Source organism: Lithobates pipiens, unplaced genomic scaffold (assembly GCF_037356315.1).
Source record: "Lithobates pipiens isolate NorthernLeopardFrog02 unplaced genomic scaffold, aLitPip1_a1.2 Scaffold_25, whole genome shotgun sequence".
In the NCBI taxonomy this organism is placed as follows: Eukaryota; Metazoa; Chordata; class Amphibia; order Anura; family Ranidae; genus Lithobates; species Lithobates pipiens.
Window position 1 is genome coordinate 109,415,323 of NW_027507787.1, and position 21,024 is coordinate 109,436,346.

At 49.5% G+C, this 21,024-nt stretch overlaps 13 pseudogenes; 6 read left to right on the top strand and 7 right to left on the bottom strand.

Annotated features, from left to right (window-relative positions):
- The first annotated feature begins 1,834 nt into the window (after positions 1-1,834).
- On the top strand, positions 1,835-1,953 carry LOC143931635 (5S ribosomal RNA; annotated as a pseudogene).
- Positions 1,954-2,374: 421 nt separating this feature from the next.
- On the top strand, positions 2,375-2,493 carry LOC143931362 (5S ribosomal RNA; annotated as a pseudogene).
- A 3,419-nt stretch (positions 2,494-5,912) lies between these two features.
- LOC143931107 (5S ribosomal RNA) lies at positions 5,913-6,031 on the top strand (annotated as a pseudogene).
- A 102-nt stretch (positions 6,032-6,133) lies between these two features.
- LOC143932562 (5S ribosomal RNA) lies at positions 6,134-6,252 on the top strand (annotated as a pseudogene).
- A 320-nt stretch (positions 6,253-6,572) lies between these two features.
- On the top strand, positions 6,573-6,691 carry LOC143931108 (5S ribosomal RNA; annotated as a pseudogene).
- Positions 6,692-6,792: 101 nt separating this feature from the next.
- Positions 6,793-6,911, top strand: LOC143931439 (5S ribosomal RNA; annotated as a pseudogene).
- Positions 6,912-12,513: 5,602 nt separating this feature from the next.
- On the bottom strand, positions 12,514-12,632 carry LOC143931203 (5S ribosomal RNA; annotated as a pseudogene).
- A 1,305-nt stretch (positions 12,633-13,937) lies between these two features.
- LOC143931179 (5S ribosomal RNA) lies at positions 13,938-14,056 on the bottom strand (annotated as a pseudogene).
- Positions 14,057-14,157: 101 nt separating this feature from the next.
- On the bottom strand, positions 14,158-14,276 carry LOC143932008 (5S ribosomal RNA; annotated as a pseudogene).
- Positions 14,277-14,889: 613 nt separating this feature from the next.
- Positions 14,890-15,008, bottom strand: LOC143931996 (5S ribosomal RNA; annotated as a pseudogene).
- A 512-nt stretch (positions 15,009-15,520) lies between these two features.
- Positions 15,521-15,639, bottom strand: LOC143931239 (5S ribosomal RNA; annotated as a pseudogene).
- A 101-nt stretch (positions 15,640-15,740) lies between these two features.
- Positions 15,741-15,859, bottom strand: LOC143932009 (5S ribosomal RNA; annotated as a pseudogene).
- Positions 15,860-16,472: 613 nt separating this feature from the next.
- Positions 16,473-16,591, bottom strand: LOC143931997 (5S ribosomal RNA; annotated as a pseudogene).
- Positions 16,592-21,024: the final 4,433 nt, after the last annotated feature.

The following is a 21,024-nucleotide window of genomic DNA, read 5'->3' on the forward strand; positions in this document are numbered from 1 at the left end:
GTCCTGTGAGCAGAATAGCTGTGCTCCTCCTCTGGGTTCTCTCATCATATGGCACTGAAGATAGAGGAGGGGGGATTCAGCGGGACACATAGAGCAAGCATGCGAGAGACTGGGGGGGGGGGGGGGGGAGGAGATGACAGAAAATCAGGAGGGGCCGGCGGGGAGGAGCGCATCACAAGAGGTCTGACTAAATACAATCTCTTAGCAGCAGGGACCTGATCTACCTGTCAGCTAGCTGTGATTGACAGGTAGATCGAGGCGGAAGCTGTCATGGGGCCCCCTACTGGAAATGCCTGAATGGTCAGTGTTGCGGCACTTACTATTGCGAGCTGTGTCGGCGGCTGCTGGTGTAGCATCTGCCACACAGCTCGCATACTTCAAAGTCTTGCAGGATGCGGCTGCTAACGGGAACTGAGTTCCTGTTGTGGAAAAAGTACAGGAACTCCGTTCCCATGCGTTCCCGCAGGACTTGAGCCCTGCTGTCTAGCCTTTCTTCTGTACACACTAGCTTCTCTGTATACACTAACCAGGCTTCTATATACAATAGCTTCACTCTATGCACTAGCCTCTCTGTATAATATAACCTCTCTGTATACCCTAGATAGTGTTCTCCGTAGAAGCCAGCCTTTATTCTGTATTCACTAGCCTTTCTTCTGTATGCTGTAGTCTTCTATATATACTATATATACTAGCTTCTCTGTAGCTTCTTCACCCTTGCATCTCTGTAAACACTGTGTAAACTAGCCAGTCTTATGTATACACTCGCCGACTGTATACACTAGACTCTCTGAATACACTAAACTCTCTGTATACCACAGCCTGTCTTCTGTATACACTAGACTGTAAAAACTAGCTAGAATACACCAGCCTGTCTTCTGTACCCACTAGACTCTCTGTATACACTACCCAGTCTTCTGTATAGAATGTCAGCTTTGATGTATACCCCAAGCCTGTCTTCTGTATACACTAGCTTCTCTATATGCACTGTCCTTTCTGTATACACTCGACTCTCTCTATACACTAACCTCTCTATATACACTAACCCTCTTTGTATATACTAGCTTCTCTTTAAACTAGCCTCTCTGTGTACCCCAGCCTCACTGTTTACTCTAGCATCTCTGTATACTCAAGCCTATCTACATACACGAGTCTGTATTCTGTATTCACTAGCCTTTCTTCTGTATGCTGTAGTCTTCTATATATACCAGCTTCTCTGTACACCCTAGCACTGTAACAGTGATAGGTTCCTGTATTACAGAAACAGAACACCAGCAATAAGGTGTATACTGTGCAGGAGGCACACAACACCCACTCTAACTTCTGCACTGCAGATGCATGTATTGCAGAAATTGAACAGCAGTAATAAAGGGTAGCTTCAGGTGTGTACTGTGCAGGAGGCACATAACACCCACTGTAACAGTGCTAGGTTCCCAAGCAGTAAAGACACTGTCCCTGCCTATCGTCCTCTTTCCCTGACCACCGCAACACACTATACAAGGCCGCCGCGCTGGCGGCCTTATATAGTGTGGGGTGTGTACTAAACCCCCCTGAGCTATAATTGGCCACAGGAATCCTGCCTGTGGTGAATTGTGGCTCTCCTCACAGAGGATGTCACATCTGTTCTTATTATATAGAACCTATTATGCTCCTCGTAAACTTTTTCAGTTTGGCCGAACAGCCGGATGCAAGTTGCCCCCGGTGCGGGAACATGGGGGGAGACATGATGCACATGTTTTGGAGATGCCCGAAGTTGATCGGCTACTGGACAGAGGTGACAGGACACAGATGACCATGTTGGCGTTTGTCAAGATGGTTGACAGTGCCCGAAGAGATCGCCTATGGCCCCATCACCTTGAAAGTGCCTGATCTTGTCTGATCTCAGAGGCTAAGCATTGTCGGGCCTGATTAGTAACTGGATGGGAGACCAACTGGGAATACCAGGTGCCGTAGGATTCTTTTTATGTTGTTGGCGTTGACATGTTTTTTTTTTTCCGCTTGTTTGCCAAGGTGATCATCTTGGCATTTGTCAAGAGGGCTGAGAGAGCCCAAAGAAATCTCCTACGGCCACATCCCCCTGAAAGCGCCCGATCTCATCTGATCTCAGAGGCTAAGCAGGGTCCGGCCTGGATAGTACCTAATTAAAGGTGCCGTAGGAATCTTTTTATATTGTTGGCTTTGACCTGTTTTTCTTTCGCTAGTTTCTCATCTGATCTCGGAGGCCTAGCAGTGTACGGCCTGGTTAATACCTGTATGGGAGACCATCTGTGAATACCAGGTGCCGTAGGCTTCTTTTTATGTTGTTGGCGTTTACCTGTTTATTTTCGCTTGTTTTCCAAGGCATTTAACAAGAGGGTTGAGAGTGCCCGAAGAGATCACCTACGGCCCCATCACCCTGAAAGCGCCCAATCTCATCTGATCTCAGAGGCTAAACAGTGTCGGGCCTGGTTAGTACCTGGATGGGAGACCGCCTGGAAATACCAGGTGCCATAGGCTTCTTTTTATGTTGATGGCTTTGAACTGTTTATTTCGCTTGTTTCTCAAAGCGACCATCTTGGTGTTTGTCAAGAGGGTTGGGCGTGTTTTGAAGAGAACGCTTACGGCCACATCACCCTGAAAGCACCCGATCTCGTCTGATTTCAGAGGCTTAGCAGCGTCAGGCCTGGTTAGTACCTGGATGGGAGACTGCCTGGGAAGACCAGGTGACATAGAAGGATCTGGACTGGTTAGTGTCTTGATTGGGAGATCGCCTGGGAATACCGGATGCCGTAGGATTCTTTTTATGTTGTAGGCGTTGACCTGTTTTTTTTCCCTTGTTTCCCAAGGTGACCATCTTGGCATTTGTCAAGAGGGTTGAGAGTGCACAAAGAAATTGCCTACGGGCACAACACCTTGAAAGCGCCCAATGTCGTTTGGTCTCAGAGGCTAAGCAGGGTTGGGCCTGGTTTGTACCTGGATGGGAGACCGCCTGGGTTTTCCAAATGCCGCAGGCATCTTTTTATGTTGTTGGCGTTGACTTGTTTTTTTTGTTTGTTTCCCAAGGTGACCATCTTGGCGTTTGTCAAGAGGGTTGAGCGTGCATTTGATCTCAGAGGCTAAGCAGGGTTGGGACCTGGTTAGTACCTGGATGGGAGACCGCCTGGGATTTCTCGATGCCATAGGCTTTAGTTTTAAGTTGTTGGCATTGACTTATTTTTTTAAATTTTATTATTCTTTTATTAAGTAGAACATAAATATAACAGTCAACCATACAGCATGACCCAGGGTCACAATTAAATGGTAACAAAAAATAGGCAGCCAAATAACTCTGGGTTCTCAGAGGGGAGTCCTACAGTTTCATGCAGAAAAGAGAGAAACCCCACCTTCGACATGTAGTACAGAAGTACTGAGTAACGGAGTAGTGCAGCTCCGTTCAGACAAATGTAATCATGGAGAACAACTGGGACCACAGCGAGCCAGCTTATCATGACCTACGTGAACCAGAGTAAAATATGAGCCGGTCATGTCCAGAACCCTGGGGTTCTTCTGGGTCCCGAAGGCTAGTAAGGAGACAAGACATAGTCAAAAGGGAGGACGGGGGAAGAAGAGAGTGCAAAGACGGAGAGAGAGGAGGTGGGGGGATGGCGGCGGGGAAAAAAAGAAAAATAAAGACATAAAGGGAGGGGGGGAATGCCACCCAGGGCAGACATGGCCTACGTAGGTAAATGTTAGATGTTCAGTCGTTTTCTGGGACAGAGGCACTGCTCACCTCCCGAATGTAGTCTCGAGTACCAGTAAAATACCTCCAGGGCCTCCATGTAACACTAAATGCCTCTTCAGTGTTGTGAAGGGTGGCGGTCAATTCTTCCATCCGGAGAATATGATTGACTTTGGAATACCACAGCACCTTGGATGGGGGCTGAGGCTGCCTCCACAGTGCGGGAATGCAGGCCCGGGCGGCATTCAGGAGTTGCATCGTGAGGGTTTTTTTGTATTTTCGAACAGGCTGTTCGGTCAAGTGTAGAAGGCACGCTGCTGGGAACCCAAAAGTTCCTCAAGGCCGGGCATGCCCAGAAAAGGTGTCCCATGGTCCCCGTATCTGAATTTCACCTCCAACAAACATCCGGGATCGATCTATCCATTTTATTCAGAAGGTATGGGACTCTATACCAGCGTGAGACTATCTTGTATCCTGATTCTTGATATTGGTTTGCGATGGAAGCTTTATGTACTAAGGTCAGGATCTTCCCTATCTGTTGTGGGGTAAATGTGATGCCTAAGTCCCTGTCCCATTTGTGGATAAATGGTGGGGGTCGACTCCTCCTCCTGACTACTCAATAGGTTGTACAGGAGGGAGAGGGTGTGTCGAGGACAGGAGCCACGGGGAGGTCAATAGGGGAATGGATCCATCCTCAATCTCCATCTTTACCCACTGCTTGTGTTGGCCATTACAATGCCAATCAACGACTCTCGCTAGCAGAGTCACTCTGTAGTATTGTCTGAGATCTGGGAGACCCAGACCCCCCTTGTCCTCTGGTCTGGCAAGCAATTGCAAACGGGCTCTGGGCGGTTTGCGCGCCCAAATAAAGTCCCGGAGCAGCACCTGCAGTTGTCTGAAAAAAATTGGGGGTAGCCGGATCGGGAATGTCTGGAACATGTATAAGACCAGCGGGAGGGCCATCATTTTGAATGCATTGCAGCGCCTGAACCAGGTCAGTGTTAAAGCATGCCAGTTTCCCAAATCAGATTTCAGTCTATCCAGGAGAGGGACAAAATTAAGCGGGTACAATTGCGCTAAATCCGCTGCGATGTCAACGCCCAGGTAACGTATAGATTTTTCAGCCCAGTAGAATGGAAAAGCGGAGCGGAGCCTCTTGGCCTCACCATCCGGGACCGATATATTCAATACAGCCGACTTGGCGCAATTGATTTTATAGTTTGATTGGCTGCCGTATCGCTGTAGAGACGCAAGTATATTGGGAAGCAAAATGTGTGGATTGGAGACGGAAAAAATTAGATCGTCAGCGTACGCCGCAATTTTGTGGTGTGCTGAGGGTTTGGATATGCCAGTAATATTCGGGTCATTCCAAACGTGACACATAAGTGGTTCCAGTGTCAGAATAAAAATTAGGGGAGACAGAGGGCACCCCTGCCTCTTCCCATTAGTGATGGGGAAAGAGTCCGAGCACCACTCGTTCACTCGTACCGCTGCCGACGGCATGGAGTAAAGCGACTTTACCCAGCTCATCATGTTGGGGCCAAGACCTATATGTTCCAGGGTGGCCTGCATAAAGTGCCAGGCCACCCTGTCAAAGGCCTTCTCCGCGTCCGTTGACAACATAAGCAAGGGCCTTCCCTGTACATGCGCCGCATGGATTAAATTGAGGACTCGGGCCGTATTGTCTCTAGCTTCCGACTTATTTTTATTTTTTTTGCTTGTTTCCCAAGGTGACCATCTTGGCGTTTGTCAAGAGGGTTGAAAGTGCCTGAAGAGATTGCCTACGGGCACATCACCCTGAAAGCACCCGATCTCGTTTAATGTTGGAGGCTAAGAAGAGTCGGGCCTTGTTAGTACCTGGATTGGAGACCGCCTGGGAATACCAGGTGTCGTAGACTTCTTTTTATGTTGTTGGCATTGATTCGTTTTTTTTTTTTGCTTGTTTCCCAAGGTGACCATCTTGGCATTTGTCAAGAGGATTGAGAGTGCCCAAAGAGATCGCTTACAGCAGCATCACCCTGAAAGAGCCCTATCTCTTCTCTTCTCTGAGGCTAAGAAGAGTTGGGACTAGTTAGTACCTGGATGGGAGATGGCGTTGGAATACCAGGTGCCGTATTCTTCTTTTTATGTTGTTGACATTGACCTGTTTTTTTTCGCTTTTATCTCAAGGTGACTATCTTGGCATTTGTCAAGAGGGTTGAGAATGCCCAAAGAGATTGCCTATGGGCACATAACCCTGAAAGCACCCGATCTCCTCTGATCTCAGAAGCTAAACAGGGTTGGGCCTTGCTAGTACCTGGATTGGAGACCACCTGGGAATACTAGGTGCTGTAGGCTTCTTTTTATGTTGTTGGCGTTGACCTGTTTTTTTTTTTCGCTTGTTTCCCAAAGTGACCATCTTGGTGTTTGTCAAGAGGGTTTAGAGTGCCTGAAGAGATTGCCTATGGCCACATCACTCTGAAAGCACCCAATCTCGTCTGATCTTGGAGGCTAAGAAGAGTCTGGCCTGGTTAGTACCTGGATGGGAGACCACCTGGGAATACCAGTTATTGTAGGCTTCTTTTTATGTTGTTGGCATTGATTCGTTTTTTTTTTTTGCTTGTTTCCCAAGGTGACCATCTTGGCATTTGTCAAGAGGATTGAGAGTGCCCAAAGAGATCGCTTACAGCAGCATCACCCTGAAAGAGCCCTATCTCTTCTCTTCTCTGAGGCTAAGAAGAGTTGGGACTAGTTAGTACCTGGATGGGAGATGGCGTTGGAATACCAGGTGCCGTATTCTTCTTTTTATGTTGTTGACATTGACCTGTTTTTTTTCGCTTTTATCTCAAGGTGACTATCTTGGCATTTGTCAAGAGGGTTGAGAATGCCCAAAGAGATTGCCTATGGGCACATAACCCTGAAAGCACCCGATCTCCTCTGATCTCAGAAGCTAAACAGGGTTGGGCCTTGCTAGTACCTGGATTGGAGACCACCTGGGAATACTAGGTGCTGTAGGCTTCTTTTTATGTTGTTGGCCTTGACCTGTTTTTTTTTTCACTTGTTTCCCAAGGTGACCATCTTGGCGTTTGTCAAGAGGGTTGAGAGTGCCCGAAGAGATCACCTACGGCCCCATCACCCTGAAAGCGTCCAATCTCGTCTGATCTCGGATGCTAAACAGTGTCAGGCCTGGTTAGTACCTGGATGGGAGACCGCCTGGGAATACCAGGTGCCATAGGCTTCTTTTTTTTTAATTTTTTTTATTTAGTAGTATGCGACATACAATGCAAAGGCAACTTCACAGAATGTGTGATACAAATAGTTACAAACAAACGATCATATTGCATGGATATCAGAGCCAATGGTAAGAAGTCCGAGGAGAATAGCACGTGTACAGCTTTGCGGTCATATCAAGATGAAATTAAAGCTCCATCACGTTGGGATCCTCTACCACTTAAAATATTATTGATACTAGCCCTGCTACCCTCGAAGAGTTTAGATATCCATAGAAAGGGGAAGAGTATTGTGTAGTAGTCAAATGGGGTCGGAACATACCATTTTCTTTTCCCTTTTTTGAGTTAAGAAGGGAAATGGTAGAACTGAAAGGAGGGAGAAGGGGAAAGAGAAGATAGGGGAAGGAAATGGCAGAAAAGGAAAAGAAGGGGTAAGGGGGTGTCGTGGGTAGAGTGGACAGGATGGGGTCCCCTCCCAGTGAGCAAGAGACGCCCTCGGCTCACCAGCTCATCAGCTGTCCAACGTTTGGAACAGCGATCTCCAATGATCACCATGAGCTTACTATGTCTCGCGGAGGTATTCTTCCGAAAAGCAAAACTGGGTCCAGTAGAACCATCTGTTCCCATGCTCCGTTTTATCCCTCATTGTGGCAGTCAGGTCTTCCATTCGTTCAATATCATTTACCCTTGCGAACCACTGGGTCACCATTGGAGCAGATTGCTCTTTCCACTGACTTGGGATGCAGGCCCTACCTGCATTGAGGAGATGTTTAAGTAAAGACTTATGATAACGCTTTCTCGACATAGGAGTTAGATTGAGAAGAACTGCTGCGGGATCATTGGCTAAGGAAATGTCTGTGAACTTGTGGATGAGTCTCAGGACAGGCTGCCAGAATGTTTGTAATTTAGGGCATTCCCAGAGAATGTGGAGAATGGTGCCAGCCTGTTGCCCACAGCGACAGCAGCGGTCAGATTGACCAGGGAATATTTTGGCCAACACCACCGGTGTACGATACCAGCGTGTGATCAGCTTATATGAGATCTCCTGATATTTACTGCAGAGTGACGACTTATGGGCGAAAAAGAGTATTCTGTCCTTCTGTGGTTTGGAGAATGTAGTTTGTAAGTCCCTTTTCTATTTAGCTAGGAAGGGTGGATCCGTGGAGGATTGTGCGTCTGTCAGGATTTGGTAGGACCTAGAGAGGGAACCACGAATTGGGCCATCATCCAGGCAAAGTTCCTTGAAGGGGTGGAATTGTCTAGAGAAGCACGAATGGTTAGGTAGTGATCCGAGGAAATGGATTAGCTGTCTAGCTCTCCAGCTATCCAATGCAACAGGTACTTGCTCTAGCAGTATGGTCCCCATGAAAATCAAGCCCGTGGGTCCAAGAAATAGGGCTGCTCTCAGAAGCCCTTTCGGGGCTTTCCTGGTAAAGGCCTGGTCAGACAGGCCCGGAGAGAATCTAGGATGTCCAATAATTGGGGTCATAGAAGAAGGGAAGTTAGTCAGGTGGGAAAGGTGAAAAAAAACATCCATCTCGGCGAGCGAGGGGCCAATTGACGGGTGAGTAGTCACACAGGGCTCCAATGGCCTCCCCGCCCAAGGTAGACCAGCCAGTGGAACCCGCGCCATCTCCTGCTCTAGCTTGACCCATAGCTTCAGTTCCCCATGCCGGTGTCTTATCACATATGGTCCCCCATCGGATAGTGTCCGCTGTGTACTGCTCATGCGCAGTACACAGCAACACAGATTCCGAAAATTGCCTGCGCACTGAGTCCAGGTTCTATCCCCACTATCCAAGTGGACAGAGAGTAAGAATATAAAAGAGCCGAGCGCAGCGAGGCCGATCCTGAAGCGTGGCGAGCAAAGCTCGCCTGCGAGGGGCCCTCTAATATTCACAACCCTATGTCCGCTTGGATGGTGGGGCTACCACCTCCACTCAGCTTCGGAGATTTTCCGAAGCTTTGTCTGCTCCGTACTGCGCATGTGCAGTACGGCGCGGACACTATATCATGGCCGGACAGTATATGGCAGAACACCGGCACCAGTCAACCACCGGAGCCAATACCTCCCCGCAATTTCGGTCGCAATAGCATTGCCCTACCAATACGCCAGAGGAACTTGATAAAGATTGAGCGAACCGCATGAAAGAAAGTCTGGGGTATTTTGATAGGTAAGGCTTGTAGTAGATAGAAAAGTCGTGGCATCGCGTTCATCTTCAACACATTACAGCGTCCGAACCATGACAGAGCTAGTGGGTCCCATCTTTTAATAACTAGACCACGCTTTACTCCACGCCGTCGGAAGCGGTACGGGTGAACGAGTGATGCTCGGACTCTTTCCCCATCACTAATGGGACGAGGCAGGGGTGCCCTCTGTCTCCCCTAATTTTTATTCTGACACTGGAACCACTTATGTGTCACGTTCGGAATGACCCGAATATTACTGGCATATCCAAACCCTCGGCACACCACAAAATTGCGGCGTACGCTGACGATCTAATTTTTTTCGTCTCCAATCCACACATTTCGCTTCCCAATATACTCGCGGCTCTCCGGCCATGCGGCAGCCTATCAAACTATAAAATCAATTGCACCGTCGGCTGTATTGAATATATCGGTCCCGGATGGTGAGGCCAAGAGGCTACTCTCCGCTTTTCCATTCTACTGAGCTGAAAAATCTATACGTTACCTGGGCGTTGACATCGCAGCGGATTTGGCGCAATTGTACTCGCTTAATTTTGTCCCTCTCCTGAATAGACTGAAATCTGATTTGGGAAACTGGCATGCTTTAACACTGACCTGGTTCGGGCGCTGTAATGCATTCAAAATGACGGCCCTCCTGCGGATCTTATACTTGTTCCAGACATTACCGATCCGGTTACCTCCAATTTTTTTCAGACAACTGCAGGTGCTGCTCCGGGACTTTATTTGGGCGCGCAAACCGCCCAGAGCCCGTTTGCAATTGCTTGCCAGACCAAAGGACAAGGGGGGTCTGGGTCTCCCAGATCTGAGACAATACTACAGAGCGACTCTGCTAGCGAGAGTCGTTGATTGGCATTGTAATGGCCCACACAAGTAGTGGGTGGAGATGGAGATTGAGGATGGATCCATTCCCCTATTGACCTCCCCGTGGCTCCTGTCCTCCCTACCAAAAGACCTCAGAGATCACCCCGTAGTGGGAGCTACGTTGGCTGTTGTGCGGAGGTTGTTCCGCTGCACACACATTGCTCCCCTGCCGTCACCAATGACTCCGGTTATAGGTAATCCAGACTTCCCATCGGGATTTACCAACAAGAAACTGCGACAGTTGACTGTGGTGGGGAAACAGCGTCTGGGAGAGGTGTGGCCCTCGGGAGGGCTCCCGACCACGCAAACTGTCGCCGAGCTTTCTGACCCTCCGCTTGACTTGTTTAGTGCTTATCAACTTCATCACTTTCTTCTGGCCATACAAAGGGCCCCCTAGAGACCTGACGCCCTATGAATCCATCTGTCACAAAAAGGAACCTGTGCGACACACACCCTCTCCCTCCTGTACAACCTATTAAGTAGTCAGGAGGAGGAGTCGACCCCACCATTTATCCACAAATGGGAGAGGGACTTTGGCATCACAATTACCCCACAACAGATAGGGAAGATCCTGACATTAGTACATAAAGCTTCCATCGCAAACCAATATCAAGAATCAGGATACAAGATAGTCTCACGCTGGTATAGAGTCCCATACCTTCTGAATAAAATGAATAGATCGATCCCGGATGTTTGTTGGAGGTGCAATTCAGATACGGGGACCATGGGACACATTTTCTGGGCATGCCCGGCCTTGAGGAACTTTTGGGTGGAGGTGAACGGGACGATAAAAACTCTCAGAAATGTAGATATCGCAGACAACCCAGCAGCGTGCCTTCTACACTTGACCAAACAGCCTGTTCGAAAATACAAAAAAACCCTCACGATGCAACTCCTGAACGCCGCCCGGGCCTGCATTCCCACACTGTGGAGGCAGCCTCAGCCCCAAGGTGCGGTGGTGCTGTGGTATTCCAAAGTCAATCATATTCTCCGGATGGAAGAATTGACCGCCACCCTTCACAACACTGAAGAGGCATTTATTGTTACATGGAGGCCCTGGACGTATTTTACTGGTACTTGAGACTACATTCAGGAGGTGAGCGCCCCTGTCCCAGAAAACGACTGAACATCTAACATTTACCTACGTAGGCCATGTCTGCCCTGGGTGCCATTCTCCCCCCCCACTCCCTTTTTGTCTTTATTTTTCTTTTTTTCCCCGCCGCCATCCCCCCCCTCCTCTCTCTCCGTCTTTGCACTCTCTTCTTCCCCCGTCCTCCCTTTTGACTATGCCTTGTCTCCTTACTAGCCTTTGGGACCCAGAAGAACCCCAGGGTTCTGGACACGACTGGCTCATATTCTACTCTGGTTCACATAGGTCATGATAAGCTGGCTCGCTGTGGTCCCAGTTGTTCTCCATGATTACATTTGTCCGAACGGAGCTGCACTAGTTATACTGTACTACATGTCGGAGGTGGGGTTTCTCTCTTTTCTGCATGAAACTGTAGGACTCCCCTCTGAGAACCCAGAGTTATTTGGCTGCCTATTTTTTGTTACCATGTAATTGTGACCCTGGGTCATGCTGTATGGTTGACTGTTATATTTATGTTGTTCTACTTATACTTAATAAAAGAATAAAACAAAAAAAAAAAATAAGTCAATGCCAACAACTTTAAAAAAAAGCCTATGGCATCGAGAAATCCCAGGCGGTCTCCCATCCAGGTACTAACCAGGTCCCAACTCTGCTTAGCCTCTGAGATCAAATGAGATTTGGCTCTTTCAGGGTGATGCAGCCATAGTAGATTTTTTCAGGCACGCTCAACCCTCTTGACAAACGCCAAGATGGTCACCTTGGGAAACAAACAAAAAAACAGGTCAACACCAACAACATAAAAAGAAGCCTACCGCACCTAGTATTTCCAGGCGGTCTCCCATCCAGGTATTAACAAGGCGCGACCCTTTCTAGCCTCTGAGATCAGCAGAGATTGGGCGCTTTCAGGGTGATGTGCCCATAGGCAATCTCTTTGGGCACTCTCATCCCTCTTGAAAAATGCCAAGATAGTCACCCTGGGAAACAAGCGAAAAAAAACAGGTCAACGCCAACAACATAAAAAGAAGAATACGGCACCTGGTATTTCAAGGCCGTCTCCCATTCAAGTACTAACTAGGCCCAACCCTTTTAGCCTCTGAGATCAGAAGAGATAGGGTGCTTTCTGGGTGATGCGGCTGTAAGCGATCTCTTTAGGCACTCTCAACCCTCTTGACAAATGCCAAGATGATCACTTTGGGAAACAAGCGAAAAAAACAGGTCAACACCAACAACATAAAAATAAGCCTGTGGCATCTGGAAAACCCAGGCGGTCTCCCATCCAGGTACAAACCAGGCCCAACCCTGCTTAGCCTCTGAGACCAAACGAGATTGGGCGCTTTCAGGGTGTTGTAGGCAATTTCTTTGTGCACTCTCAACCCTCTTGACACATGCCAAGATGGTCACCTTGGGAAACAAGGGAAAAAAAACAGGTCAACGCCGACAACATAATGAGAAGCCTACGGCACCTGGTATTCCCAAGCTTTCTCCCATCCAGGTACTAACCAGGCCCATCGCTGCTTAGCCTCCGAGATCAGATGAGATTGGGCTCTTTCAGGGTGATTTGGCCGTAGGCACTCTCTTTGGGCACTCTGAAGCCTCTTGACAAAGGCCAAGATGGTCACCTTGGGAAAAAAGCTAAAAAAACAGGTCAAAGCCAACAACATAAAAAGAAGCCTACGGCATCCAGTATTCCCAGGCGATCTCCCAATCAAGACACTAACCAGACCAGATCCTTCTATGGCACCTGGTCTTCCCAGGCAGTCTCCCATCCAGGTACTAACCAGGCCTGACGCTGCTTAGCCTCTTAATTCAGACGAGATCGGGTGCTTTCAGGTTGATGTGGCCGTAAACGTTCTCTTCAAGACACGCCCAACCCTCTTGACAAACGCCAAGATGGTCGCCTTGAGAAACAAGCAAAAAAACAGGTCAAAGCCAACAACATAAAAAGAAGCCTATGGGCTTACAGCGGACCTTAAAAGATGGGACCCACTAGCTCTGTCATGGTTCGGACGCTGTAATGTGTTGAAGATGAACGCGATGCCACGACTTCTGTATCTACTACAAGCCTTACCTATCATAATACCCCAGACTTTCTTTCATGCGGTTCGCTCAATCTTTATCAAGTTCCTCTGGCGCAGAAAACATATGCGTATTGGTAGGGCAATGCTATTGCGACCGAAATTGCGGGGAGGTATTGGCTTCCCGAACCCTGCTCTATATTACACAGCGACGCACATGACACCGGTGGTTGACTGGTGCCGGTGTTCTGCCATATACTGTCCGGCCATGATATAGTGTCCACGCCGTACTGCGCATGCGCAGTACGGAGCAGACGAAGCTTCGGAAAATCTCCGAAGCTGAACGGCGCCTGCGCGGTGAGTGGAGGTGGTAGCCCCACCATCCAAGCGGACATAGGGTTGTGAATATTAGAGGGCCCCTCGCAGGCGAGCTTTGCTCGCCACGCTTCGGGCTCGGCCTCGCTGCGCTCGGCTCTTTTATATTCTTACTCTATGTCCACTTGGATAGTGGGGATAGAACCTGGACTCGGCATGCTCGGCAATTTTCGGAATCTGTGTTGCTGTGTACTGTGCATGCGCATTGGCATTTGATACAAGTGAAAAAAACAGGTCAAGGTCAATGTCAACAACATAAAAAGAAGAATACGGCACCTGGTATTCCAACGCCATCTCCTATCCAGGTACTAACTAGGCCCAACCCTTTTTAGCCTCAGAGAAGAGAAGAGATAGGGCTCTTTCAGGGTGATGCTGCTGTAAGCGATCTCTTTGGGCACTCTCAACCCTCTTAACAAATGCCAAGATGGTCACCTTGGGAAACAAGCGAAAAAAAAAATCAAATCAACGCCAACAACATAAAAAGAAGCCCACAATAACTGGTATTCCCAGGTGGTCTGCCATTGAGGTACTAACCAGGCCCGACTCTTCTTAGCCTCCAAGATCAGACGAGATTGGGTGCTTTCAGAGTGATGTGGCCATAGGCAATCTCTTGAGGCACTCTCAACCCTCTTGACGAACACCAAGATGGTCACTTTGGGAAACAAGCGAAAAAAAAAACAGGTCAACGCCAATAACATAAAAAGAAGTCTACGACACCTGGTATTCCCAGGCGGTCTCCCATCCAGGTACTAACAAGGCCCGACTCTTCTTAGCCTCCAACATCAAATGAGATTGGCTGCTTTCAGGGTGATGTGCCCGTAGGCAATCTCTTCAGGCACTTTCAACCCTCTTGACAAACGCCAAGATGGTCACCTTGGGAAACAAGCAAAAAAATAAAAAATAAGTCAGAAGCTAGAGACAATACGGCCCGAGTCCTCAATTTAATCCATGCGGTGCATGTACAGGGAAGGTCCTTGCTTATGTTGTCAATGGACGCGGAGAAGGCAAGTTATTGTAGGCTTCTTTTTATGTTGTTGGCATTGATTTGCTTTTTTTTTTCGCTTGTTTCCCAAGGTGACCATCTTGGCATTTGTCAAGAGGGTTGAGAGTGTCCAAAGAGATCGCTTACAGCAGCATCACCCTGAAAGAGCCCTATATCTTCTATTCTCTGAGGCTAAGAAACTAAACTCTTCGAGGGTAGCAGGGCTAGTATCAATAATATTTTAAATGGTAGAGGATCCCAACGAGATGGAGCTTTAATCTCATCTTGATATGACCGCAAAGCTGTGCACGTGCTATTCTCCTCTGACTTCTTACGATTGGCTCTTATATCCATGCAATATGATCGTTTGTTTGTAACTATTTGTATCACACATTCTGTGAAGTTGCCTTTGCATTGTATCTCGCATACTACTAAATAAAAAAGAAAAAAAAAGAAGCCTATGGCACATGGTATTCCCAGGCGGTCTCCCATCCAGGTACTAACCAGGCCAGACACTGTTTAGCCTCCGAGATCAGACGAGATTGGGCGCTTTCAGGGGGATGGGGCCGTAGGTGATCTCTTCGGGCACTCTCAACCCTCTTGACAAACGCTAAGATGGTCACCTTGGGAAACAAGTGAAAAAAAAAACAGGTCAAGGCCAACAACATAAAAAGAAGCCTACAGCACCTAGTATTCCCAGGTGGTCTCCAATCCAGGTACTAGCAAGGCCCAACCCTGTTTAGCTTCTGAGATCAGAGGAGATCGGGCGCTTTCAAGGCATTCTCAACCCTCTTGACAAATGCCAAGATAGTCACCTTGAGATACAAGTGAAAAAAAACAGGTCAATGTCAACAACATAAAAAGAAGAATACGGCACCTGGTATTCCAACGCCATCTCCTATCCAGGTACTAACTAGGCCCAACCCTTCTTAGCCTCAGAGAAGAGAAGAGATAGGGCTCTTTCAGGGTGATGCTGCTGTAAGCGATCTCTTTGGGCACTCTCAACCCTCTTAACAAATGCCAAGATGGTCACCTTGGGAAACAAGCGAAAAAAAAAATCGAATCAACGCCAACAACATAAAAAGAAGCCCACAATAACTGGTATTCCCAGGTGGTCTGCCATTGAGGTACTAACCAGGCCCGACTCTTCTTAGCCTCCAAGATCAGACGAGATTGGGTGTTTTCAGAGTGATGTGGCCATAGGCAATCTCTTGAGGCACTCTCAACCCTCTTGACAAACACCAAGATGGTCACTTTGGGAAACAAGCGAAAAAAAAAACAGGTCAACGCCAACAACATAAAAAGAAGTCTACGACACCTGGTATTCCCAGGCGGTCTCCCATCCAGGTACTAACAAGGCCCGACTCTTCTTAGCCTCCAACATCAAATGAGATTGGCTGCTTTCAGGGTGATGTGCCCGTAGGCAATCTCTTCAGGCACTTTCAACCCTCTTGACAAACGCCAAGATGGTCACCTTGGGAAACAAGCAAAAAAATAAAAAATAAGTCGGAAGCTAGAGACAATACGGCCCGAGTCCTCAATTTAATCCATGCGGCGCATGTACAGGGAAGGTCCTTGCTTATGTTGTCAACGGACGCGGAGAAGGCAAGTTATTGTAGGCTTCTTTTTATGTTGTTGGCATTGATTTGCTTTTTTTTTTCGCTTGTTTCCCAAGGTGACCATCTTGGCATTTGTCAAGAGGGTTGAGAGTGTCCAAAGAGATCGCTTACAGCAGCATCACCCTGAAAGAGCCCTATATCTTCTATTCTCTGAGGCTAAGAAACTAAACTCTTCGAGGGTAGCAGGGCTAGTATCAATAATATTTTAAATGGTAGAGGATCCCAACGAGATGGAGCTTTAATCTCATCTTGATATGACCGCAAAGCTGTACACGTGCTATTCTCCTCTGACTTCTTACGATTGGCTCTTATATCCATGCAATATGATCGTTTGTTTGTAACTATTTGTATCACACATTCTGTGAAGTTGCCTTTGCATTGTATCTCGCATACTACTAAAGAAAAAAGAAAAAAAAAGAAGCCTATGGCACATGGTATTCCCAGGCGGTCTCCCATCCAGGTACTAACCAGGCCAGACACTGTTTAGCCTCCGAGATCAGACGAGATTGGGCGCTTTCAGGGGGATGGGGCCGTAGGTGATCTCTTCGGGCACTCTCAACCCTCTTGACAAACGCCAAGATGGTCACCTTGGGAAACAAGTGAAAAAAAAAACAGGTCAAGGCCAACAACATAAAAAGAAGCCTACAGGGGGGCGTGGCCTGGACATGGCGGAGTAAAGACACGTTTTTGTTGAGCTCCCGGCCTCGGACCCCCTTTCCCGGCCTACTGCACCATAATCCCGGAATGCTGCCGACCAAAAGGCACAAGACCAGAGCCTTAGCCAGGGGGACTTCTGCCTCCAAAAACCCCAGTGAGATTAGACGCTTTTTTAAGAAGATCCAGGACCCGAGCGCCGGAGCCCCGGCCTCGCGGGGCCCTACACGTGGCACATCGCGGGCGGATCAGCATCGGGAGGATCTTCTTGGCTCCCCCGGCTCGGACTCCCTACCCAGTGGCTGCCCAGAACTTCCAGACCCACCCGGTGGTGAGATGTCGGCGGGAAGCCCCGCTGCGCCGGCAGATGTGGAGCAGGACATCCGAGCGCTTCTACAGGCGCTGCCCACAAGGAATGACATAGAGGCGCTGATCCTCCGCCTCGAGGAGACCCATCGTCGGGATATCCAGGAGGTGAGGGGAGAGGTTTCCAGCCTGGCAGAGCGCGTGCACACGGGGGAGACCTCAGTCTCCTCCTTAGAGGGCCGGGTGCTAGCCCTGGAACAGGCAGGGGACCGGCACCGTGATGCGGCAGTTTCTCTCCAGCTGCACATAGAGGACATTGAGGACCGGAGCCGTCGTTCCAATGTGCGGCTCCGTGGCATTCCGGAATCCTCAGCTGCAGAGAACCTGGGGGACATAGTGCTGAACATTTTCCGTGTCATAGCGGCAGACCCGGAGATGTCCGTCGAGCTCGATAGAGTTCATAGAACTCTGGGACCGAGATCCGCGGACCCGGCGCGGCCGCATGATGTAGTGTGCCGATTCCACCGCTATGTACAGAGGGAACTTATACTTCGCCGGGCCTGGGAACATGGCGAGGTGGAGTTGGATGGTGCTCGGATCCTGATTTTGCCAGACCTCTCTAGGGCTACCCTGAAGCGCAGGGCACTGCTCCGTCCCCTGCTGGAACTGGCAAGACAGCGTGGATACACTTACCAGTGGGGATATCCCCTCTCGGTCACGTTCCGGAAGGAGTCATCTTCCTTTACACTCCAGGGACCGTCAGATCTCCCAGCACTCTTCCAGTTTCTGGCCGTGGATCCGATCGTGATTCCGGATTGGCTGCAGCTACTACCTCGCCTGCCCGGCAGATCCGGTGTCCTCCAGATGCAGGGCCCGCTTCCCCGCCGCCACAGGAGACCAGGAGGGAGACGGCGTTCCGCTTCCAGAGACGCCCGCCGTGAGTAACTGGGGGACTGCTCTGCGTCCTCCTCTAGCCTGTCGTGACTGTTTGCCCCCTTCCTACCCTAACTGGCTCCTGAGTTGGCTGTTTGCTAGCCCCCATTTCCCACCCATCTATTGTGCCTCCCCTTCGCGACTGGCGGGACCCCCCCGGGAGTTTGGGCGACTGGACACGAACTTCGGCTTCACTCTGATAGATGCCGGTCTTGCTTCTGGGGTCAGCTCTGCCTGTTGGGAGGATTGTCTGCCGCCCGCTGTGCGCTCCACATTGCCTTTGGATTGTGAAGTGAGAGGTACACTCTTTGACCCCGCACCCCCTATCTGACCTGTACCATTTGTGCTGGCTGGTTCCCCAGGGGAGTTCTACCAGTTACCCTTAAGCCTACATGGATCTGGTTCCACTCCAATTGACGCCGGACTCCTTCCTGGGGTCTCCCCTGAATGTTTGTGGGGTGCCCTGCCCCCCAGCCTGACCCGGGATCATGAGGCAGGAGCACTATAGCTGGACTGGGGACGGATCTGTCTGGTTGTTTGGGGGCCGCTCTGCACCTCTTCCTGATCGGATGTGCCTGCGGGCCCTTTTGCTTAGCCCTGGTGAGTCGGTAGCTATTGCGGGTTGTCCTCGGGCCCCTGCTTTACCCTTCTTGATGTGACCACCCGCAGTTTTCGGAGACGGCAGGGGACCGCAGACTGTAACGCATGAATCCTCACGGCGCTGGCGCCCCCCCTGTTTGCTGCCATGCTTTACGGGGACTGCCTTTGGGCGATATCATGCCTCCCTCCGTGCACCCCGCACTGACCTTTGACCACGGAGCTGAAGGAACTTTGCTGGATTGGTCCCGGGACGGTGACTCTATCCTGCTACTACGCTGAGGGACACCTGGGGGGGGGGGGGTATGCCCTTTCGTGGTTTGTTTGGTTATCAAGCTGCGGTGTTATGAGACCGTGGATGACCACACGAGTGTTCTCCGGGGGGTGACTGTTTACCTTCCTTGCTCTTTTTTTTTTTTTTCCCCTCAATACCCCTCCCCCTTTTTTACCCTTTTCCTCTCTTCCCTCCTCTCCCCTGCACTTTCTTCTCCCTCCCTACCCCCCCCCCCCATCCCTTATTCACCTCTCCCTCCCCCTTCTTTCCCCTTCATCTGGTCTCTTTCTGCCTTTCACTCTCCCCCCCCCTTCTTCCCCTCCTCTTTCTTCCCTCCCACCCTCCTCTCTGTTTCTCTCCGGCTCCCCTTCTTCCTCCCCCCCCTCGGAGATGCTGCAGAATGCTATAAGTGGGGGTGCACTGCATGTATATGTACATATATGTATTTTCTTTTTTGGGTTCTCGGGGCTTGGGGATGTGGAGCGGGGGGGGGTGGAGGTCACTCTCACGGGTGGGACCCTGGGTTGTGTTAGGCTCCCCCGGGCGTGCCTATGTTTTGGGGCGGGTCGGGGGACCCTTTAGAGCTGTTGAGTTCGCGTTTGTCATTTATTATTTATATATGTGTTTTTTTTTTTTTCTTCCCTCATGTACTTCTGTGTGCCTTTCATTGTTTGCCTGTCACATGTATGCCGTTTCAAGACGATGTTCCTTTTATGGCTGGGAGTAGGGGGGGACGAGTCCCGGGAGTCTCTCTCCGACTTGTCCACCTTACGCTCCAAATAGGATGACGCTTTAAACCCAGTATACTGCTGGTATGCGTTATAGCAACTTTTTTCTAGTTTAGTGATTTTATATTTTCTTTTTTTTTCTCTCTTGTTACTTTCTTTTCTTTCTCTCTCTTGTTCGAGCTTTTAGTGCGGACTTCTCTACTTTCTTTCTCCCACGGGCTGTGGGGTACTGTCCTTAATATTTTCCATCTGTTTTCTTCCCCCCCACTCTTTTTCACGTTCGGTTCCCCCTGGTCTATCAGTCACGTGATATCTACCTGGGTTTTGCCTGGCGTGGTTTTTTCTGGGCGCCCATTTCTATATCTCAAGGGCGCGATGGCGGACCTTATTAAATTCACCTCCTTTAATGTCAAGGGGCTGAACTCCCCTGAAAAGCGGCGTATTCTCCAGCGAGAACTGAAGAAATCCTGCACTGATGTGGCCTTTATCCAGGAAACACATTTTAAAAAGACGAACCTCCCCTTTCTCCAGTCGAGATTTTTTCCTCATGTCTACCACTCCACTAACCCCTCGGCTAAGACCAAGGGGGTCTCCATTTTGATCTCCAGCAAACTCCCCTGGGTGTTTCTGGAGTCCCGGGTAGACCCGGAGGGCCGCTTCCTCTTTCTTAAGGGCCGCATAGGGGAAGTACTATTTACCTTCGCTACGATATATGCCCCCAATGTTCAGCAGCACGTGTTTCTTAGGACTGCTTTTGATTGTTTGAGGGAATTTCGGGAGGGTCAGTTGATACTGGGTGGGGATTTTAACATCCCTCTTACACCTCAGGTTGATACGTCTGCCTCGTGCTCCTCAGTGCCGGTTTCTATCAGAAAGCAGATAACCAGGTACCTTCTACAGGACCAGCTGGTTGACGTATGGCGCCTGCAACACTCGGGGGAAAGGGATTATTCTTTTTACTCCCCCCCCCCACAAGTCCTACTCGAGGATAGATTTATTTTTGATCCCTCATGATCAACTACACCTGGTGGACTCTACCGCCATCGGCCATATCACTTGGTCCGACCACGCTCCAGTGGCTCTTACTTACGCCCTCACGAAGAATCCCTCCCCCCGGTCTTTGTTTTGGCGCCTCAACGAGAGCCTCCTTCAAATCCCGGAGGTTTTGGCAGATGTTACCAGGTCAATTGACCTGTACTTTCGGGAAAACGAAACACAGGATTGCGACCCGGGGACGGTCTGGGAGGCCCACAAAGACAAAGCGGTTCTCCGTGGGGTCCTGATCAAGCATGGGGCTCGAATCAAACGAGAGCGGAATGAGCGGCTGACCAAGCTTCTTTCTGAGCTTGCCACTACTGAGGCGAGGCACAAGCATGCTCCCACGCAGCTTCTGGAGAATGAACTGGGGATGCTGCGGGCCCAGATCACTGACCTACTTCACTACAAAGCAAAAGCGGCACTCCAGTTCTGTCGGAAATT